The 7,212-nt window shown below is 36.8% G+C and overlaps 1 non-coding gene across 1 annotated transcript; it reads left to right on the plus strand.

Moving 5' to 3' along the window:
• Positions 1–1,690: 1,690 nt before the first annotated feature.
• Positions 1,691–1,763, plus strand: TRNAT-UGU (transfer RNA threonine (anticodon UGU)). Its single transcript has one exon. It is a non-coding gene; the product is annotated as a tRNA-Thr (tRNA).
• Positions 1,764–7,212: the final 5,449 nt, after the last annotated feature.

The following is a 7,212-nucleotide window of genomic DNA, read 5'->3' on the forward strand; positions in this document are numbered from 1 at the left end:
AGAAACGCCATTTTACATTTTGCTTTATCTGGAATTCTGTAGTATTTGACCCTGTTTTTTTATGCATACAATGGGGAAAAGTTGTAATTAAATCAATATAGGTTTCATTTAGGAGGAAATATTCCCATCAAATCACCATCACGGACACTAAGGCTGGTATTCATAGTCAACAATTATTTATTCAATTTTATTTATTTTTTTACGAACAATCTTTGATTATTTTGACTAAAATTTGAGAGACGAAAAAAGATCGATGTTCTTTGAAATACTATGCATACTATTTGGTTATTTTTGTGACTTCAAAATTCACACAATCATGTGAAATCATCAAGTAACATTAAAGTAATACTGAAATATTTCCCCGTAGTCTTATATTTTTTCCCATGCATATAACATTTGAAGTCACGTATGCAGTGCCTAATAATGATAATATTAAGAATCCTATGCAGGTAAAATATATGTTATTGAAATGATAATACATTCTATCATTTGAAATACCTGAAGTTGTAAGTTGAACAAAAATATATCTATATCAAAAAAATTGTTAAAATAGTCCATTTCCTATTGACATATGTTAACATAAAATGGATTAATTCCCACATACTATGCGTCTTGGCTCACAGAACCATCATCAGGTACAAGACATGTCAAATAGTGACTACATCGTATTTATCATCATGTTTAAGGAATGGAGGGAAAGAGTGAGTAGTAGGAGTAAGGTAGGTGGTATTGATTGTTGTACATGATTGTTGATAACATTAAATGAAACTTCATAATTTTTAAACGAGTAACTTTATTCTGTTTACTATTTTATTTAAACGTCCAAAATTTCAAAAATTAACTTAATGATAAACAGAGCTGCCCATGGTCACTATTCAATTTAAAAATTTGAATGAAATAGACAATTTAAATATGTGCTTCTACACAAAGGTAGCCATGAAATTTGTTATTAAGTACGCATACTGTGAGTTCTTATTCTTGTCCACAGGGACAAAGAAAATAATTTTTGAACGTGAGAATGAACGAGCGGTATTCATCCATATGTGAGTTAAGTATCCTCAAATATTTTTGAAATTCCAATCTAAATTCTCAACATGCAGTCCTTTCAATTTAATATTTGTGCATGAAAATTGTTAATCTCAGACGCTAATTCTTCCTTCACTCGCAGAAAAGTGGCGATTTTCAAACGATTGATAACGTTTACAATTTTCCATCTTAGTTAAACTTCCCTAGTCACCGGTGTTCCAACTGCCATAGTTATTAGTTCACCAACTAGTTTAGCTACACTTGTACTAAGAGAAAGAAGAGATCAGTTGGTATTTAATTCTAGAAATGCCAATTGGCTTTTTACTCGTATATGTGGACAACGATCGTAAGAAATGTGTTCTGCATTAGAAGCATAGAAGGTATGTGCGCATAAATATTAACTTTACGGGTGAGAAGCCTATCACTTTGATAGAGATATTTTCTTAATTTTTCTCTTCAGAATTTCCAGTTTTGAGCTAAATTTCAAGGACTACCTACGAGGTGGATTGACTTAAATAAAAAGAGAGAGATTATATGAATACAATTTGTTGATTTTGAATGATTAAATTTCGTTCATTTGGTGAAAAACTTATAAATTATCGCTTTCAAATTTTCATTTAGATTAATAAAATTAGAATTAACAGATACCAACCCCGTTTCACAAGCCTCCGTAGCTCAGGGGTTAGAGCACTGGTCTTGTAAACCAGGGGCCGAGAGTTCAAATCTCTCCGGAGGCAAACTTTTTTTCAATCACACATACATTAATTGCCTGGTCCGTTTAGGTTGAAAGGATTAACAGGACGGAAAAAATTCAGTTAACACGTTCAAAAGATTACTTTGCTAATTTTATTTTACGCAGTTGATGATAAACAAAATTCCTTGACATTCTAAACGGTAACCATGGAAAATATTCCGAAATATTAATACTATTAAAAAGGTGCCTTACTACAATAAATAGAGCTGTAATTTCAGGAAGCATAATAATATTTTCATTTATAACTATGAAACTCACTGAAGAAAATTAAATCAATAAAACTCCACTCCTTAATTAAAAATAAACCATAGTAAAATATATAATCATTTTAATGAATAACCATGTGCCTCACTTAAGTAAATTAAATTGATGAATTGCGACACTTAAATTGAAAAAAGACCTTTCGTAGAAGGATATTTGAGGGAACGGATATATCATGAAGATAGTGCTAGAGGATATGCGATTCTTTTTTGTATGCCTGCTCCATCCTTTAGGAATGCCTTAGTTTTTAAATTGCCCGTCGATAATTGGGACGTTCAGGACCAATGATCACGGGGAGAAGTTCCCTCCTATCCACATTTGGCGTCTTCCCTTGCGGCAAGGTGGTGTTCCATAAATACGGACTAATTAGCAGTGTTTTTAGGCAGATTCCATGGTTAGTTAAGCTCGGAAAACGGCAATCACACACTTCGCCTGTTCTCCTCATTCCGGAGCACGCATCGGGGAGGGGAAACGTTTTTGCCCTGCTCGAGGGTTTATTCTCACGCTTTTTTGTCCCCGCTAATGAACAAGTGATTAATGCTCTGTCATTTTTCAGCGTTTTACGAACTAAACGTCTTGTGACACGGGTCGTAAAAGTTGCGTGGACCTGCGAGGGTGATATTCTGACCCTGCTGTGGCACTACTTCTCCTTCCCACTGGTCACTTATAGAATGCATTTAAGAGACGAATGGTCTCCTTAAATCTTTGGAATTGCATTTTTCCTGCCGTTGAACATAAATTACACTCAGACACTTTGTTATACCCTTGTGTTTTTATAATTCTAAATATTAGTTAACAATTAATATCGTTTCCACTTTTATGGGTGTATGTGTGCGTAATATATATATATATATATATATATATATATATATATATATATATATATATATATATATATATATATATATATATACACATATATATATATATGTATTTATGTATGTATATATATATATATATATATACATATATATATATATATGTATATATATACATGTATTAATTTTGATGAAATTAGATATTTTTTTAATGAAACTCATGACTATATTCCCTGCATTAATTACCTAAAACACTGTGAAGGACAACGTTCCCCATAATTTCAGGTTCTTCGCGCCTGATTAACAAGTTGTTAAATAACAAATCATTAAATTTTTACCTATGAGTAAGAATATCCAGGCTCTTGTGAGGGAAGAACCATAACTTGAATCTCTTGGTGACTGTACCTCTCTTATTTTACATCGTTGACCAAGTATCCCATTTAATTTTTTTGAAATTTACTGTCTCAGATGAAACTTTAAGAAATTTACACAACATATTGAAATGAAAGAAGTTACTTTATAATCCACACGAACTTTATTCAAAACATGACCTATGTTTCGACGTTGGACGTCATGATAAAGTTCGCATGGAGTTAGACAGTTACTTATTTCATTTCAACATCTACTATTATAATTTGATTCCATAACAATACCATCGGAAAAGCAAGATAACTCAGGCTTTCTGTACTTTTCTAAGCACCTGCACCCTTCGAAAATCAAGGGATTGGCAACCTAATTCCTCCTGCATACCTGTCAATCATACTATCTATTTTTTAACAAATCTTACTGATCTTTTTGGAGGCTTATAAATTTCCTGAATAAGAGATTTTCCCATTAATACTTACCACGTAATAGTCGCTTGATTTGAAAATCCAGCATAGAAAAATTTCTCCTCGCCCAATTTACACGGGTTTTGACCGTTCTGCGAGCAGGAAAACTCGCCATTATATTTTCATGCTGTTCCTCATTTAAAGCATAGTTACAACATGCCGCATGGTGTTGCTCTAATCGGTCGTTAAAATCACCACATTTCCTTTGCCCCTTTGCCTGATGGCGTGGAACATTTTCCGCGCGTCCCCTATTTCGACGCCGACACTAAAAAATTAGCACCAGACTAATTCTTCACGATTGCCACTCGTTTCCAAAGACGACCCCGGTATTCGGTAACTCCTCCGACCGATTTCGACCACGTGACCGCCTCCCCCTCTGCAGTGGGGGAGGAGAAGGATCAAGAATGAGCCTTCCTTCAAGAGTGTGCGGCCGTTGCTTCGCTTCCTTCACGGATGTAGTTGGAAATAGCCAATTTCCGCCTCCAATGCAGCCCTCCAGGGGGGTGGAGTGGGGAGGACCTCCCGAGGGCAATGTGGGAAGAATCGATCACCGAATGGGCAGCAGAATCGGTGGCTTTGCTCATTACTACGATGCATTTTCGGTGGCCGAGAAAGATGAGAGGGGTCGAACGTCAATTTGGGCATGACTGCGGCACAAGGCAAATGGACCGTGCCGAAGGGTGGGATGTATATTGACGTGGAGAACGAAGGAGAGTGGTGAGATAGATCGAGAATCGCCCATTCATCTCGATGCCGTAAATGGGAACGTTCAACTCAGGGGCGTGTTAAGGAGCCAAGGATGGGCTGTAGGGTGAGGAAAAATAAATAATTTTCATCCGCAGGTGTGCTCATAATCGTTTCCGGAGAGCCGGAGGGCATGGCTCAAACCAATACGGCTACCAAATGGTAGCCGAACCTTAAGTGAAGAGTGAAACAGATTGTATGAGTTGATGGAGAGTCCCGGAGGCCATTTTGAAAGATAAAAATTGATTAATTAAATTTGCAAAAATTAATTGGCGATATTGCGAAATCGAGATTCTTAGGAAAATAGGAATGTAAGAAAATATTGCAAAAAGGAACTCAAAAACGACGCTCTCCTTTAACCATCATTCTTGCGTGAATCGAGAAACAGCAATATACGAGGGTCATCCGGAAAGTAGTACCCGTTCGTGAAATAAAGACACAAAAGTAAATATTAACAAACATAAAAAAAATTATTTGAAAGAGGATACTTTAAACTACTTCTCAACATAATCTCCAAGCAAATTAAGGCATTTGTCATAACGTGTGACAAGTTTCTGTATTCCTGCTGCATAGTCCTTCGCCGCCAGCTCATTGAGATACGCGAGGGACCCATCTTGCACAAATTTTTGCATAATGCAGATGGTGTTTAACAATTTCATGAACAATTGTTCGAGAAACATTGGGAAAATGCTCACAGATGTCATCAATTGTGACGCGCCGATCGTTCCTCACGAATTCGTCAACTGAGCTCACCAGTTGGTCTGTAATGACAGACGGTCTCCCCGAACGCTCATCGTCGTGTGTGTTCCCCCTCCCCATGTTGAAGTTGCGACACCACCGCCGAACAGACGACTCGTCCATTACATTGTGTCCATACACCTCCTTTAATTGGCGATGAATATCACATGGGCGAACGTTTCTTGCATTGAGGAATTTAATCACTGCCCTCACTTCACAACTGGCGGCGTTCTCAATTTTTTTAAACATTGTAAACAATCACAGAAACAACACAGGCAATGCTAGCGTCACGCAACTTGGCTCAGAGAAGGCAGACAAGCCACTGAAGCTATCTGACCTCGTCCAGCGGCTACTCGCGTCGTCAGCACTTCATGCGGCACGAACTACTACTACCCTCCGGATGACCCTCGTACAAAATGTACGTGGTCGCTCTGCGCGTTGAAAGAAAGTCATTGCTTTTTGTTATTGCGTAGATCATTCCTGATATAATAAATGATGAGTGGAATGCCCGTATTACGGCACATTTGTTTAAAAATTATTATGTTTGGCGTAAAATGAGCTGTATTTTATATTAGGTAGGCATAATATATTCCGTGAATATTATGAGCAGAATACAAAATATAATGCAAGACCTCATTAATGTACATTATTGAGTACGTTTGATATGGAATACTATATACACGAGAATATCGTGCCACATAAAACCAAGTTGCGTCTTTTTTTTTGATAGAATACTTCCTAATAGCCGCAAAGGTTACGCGGAAATGAACAGCCCTCTGACTTTGAAAGTATAAATTACTTTTATTGTTAGGTTAAGATAGAGTTAAGCCCTATCCACACCTACCAATCAGTTTTTAGAGTTGAATACTGATTTGTTCGTATATACATTTACATGTATTAGTATCATTTCTCATATGACCTTATCATTACCTGCCTTCTTTACTAATCAACTCAAAACAGAAAGAATGAACAAGAAAATTTCCAGTTGTGATGTTTTTGTTCCTATCACACTGAAACTGTAATTAAATGGTTTCATTACGCGAAGATAAAATATACAAGGCATATTCGAAAAGGAAGGGCCGTTGCCTTAAAAGCATTTAAATATTTTCGAGTCAGAACAAAGTTGCACACATGCAAGTACTAATTTTTTCCGAAACCCCTGATGTTATTGTTTTGATTCAGTGGTCGTTTGCGTGTCGGTGTATGCAGATGACTTTACACGCATAATTTGTTGCTCCCGTCAGTTGTGAAGTACGTGCTATGATTCGATTTTTGAGTGCAAATGGATAACCAGCTGTCCAAATTCATCGGGAGTTGTGCCTAATTAATGGATCAACAGGAAAAATTGAAGTAGGCCCAGTATCCAGACCGATGATATCGTTCAAAAAGTGGACCAAGAACTGCGATTTGATCGACGATTGATGATTGGTGTTCTGTCTGTTAAATTTACTCTTGTTGGACGCAACACTATTTACACCATTGTTACGGAAAAGCTAGGATAAAACAAATTGTGCGAATGGTGGGTACCAAAAATGCTTACCGAACAACGCATAGAATACAGAATGTTAAGTGTACGATGGTTTTTGGACCACTATCGAAAATGCAGAGATAACTTACCCTTTCACCTAGCGACAGTGGCTTGGTGGAAAACGGCTTGAAGACAACAAGGAACTCAAGTCCGCGTTGTCAACTGGTTCAATTCACAGACGGTGAACTTCTATGCTGAGGGATTGAAGAAGGAACATTTTCGGGAGGAAAGTATAAAGTGGAAAGCATTGGGCATATTAAACAGTGTATTTTAACTGAAATTTAAAATTTTAAATAATGAAGTTTGAACGCCACACAGACAATTCCGAAATAGTGCAAGCACAGCAACTGTACTGGTATTCTAACACCGATAAGAATAGATATCTTGTGATGATGGATGAGTAAAAATTATTTCCATGTCCATATTGCTCAGGAAAATAATTAGAATTAATTTTTAATGGTTTTGAGGAGTACTCCGAAAGTCTTACAACCACACCATTAGAATTGTAACACG

Source organism: Hetaerina americana, unplaced genomic scaffold, assembly GCF_022747635.1.
Source record: "Hetaerina americana unplaced genomic scaffold, ioHetAmer1.1.p SCAF_7, whole genome shotgun sequence".
Taxonomy (NCBI): domain Eukaryota; kingdom Metazoa; phylum Arthropoda; class Insecta; order Odonata; family Calopterygidae; genus Hetaerina; species Hetaerina americana.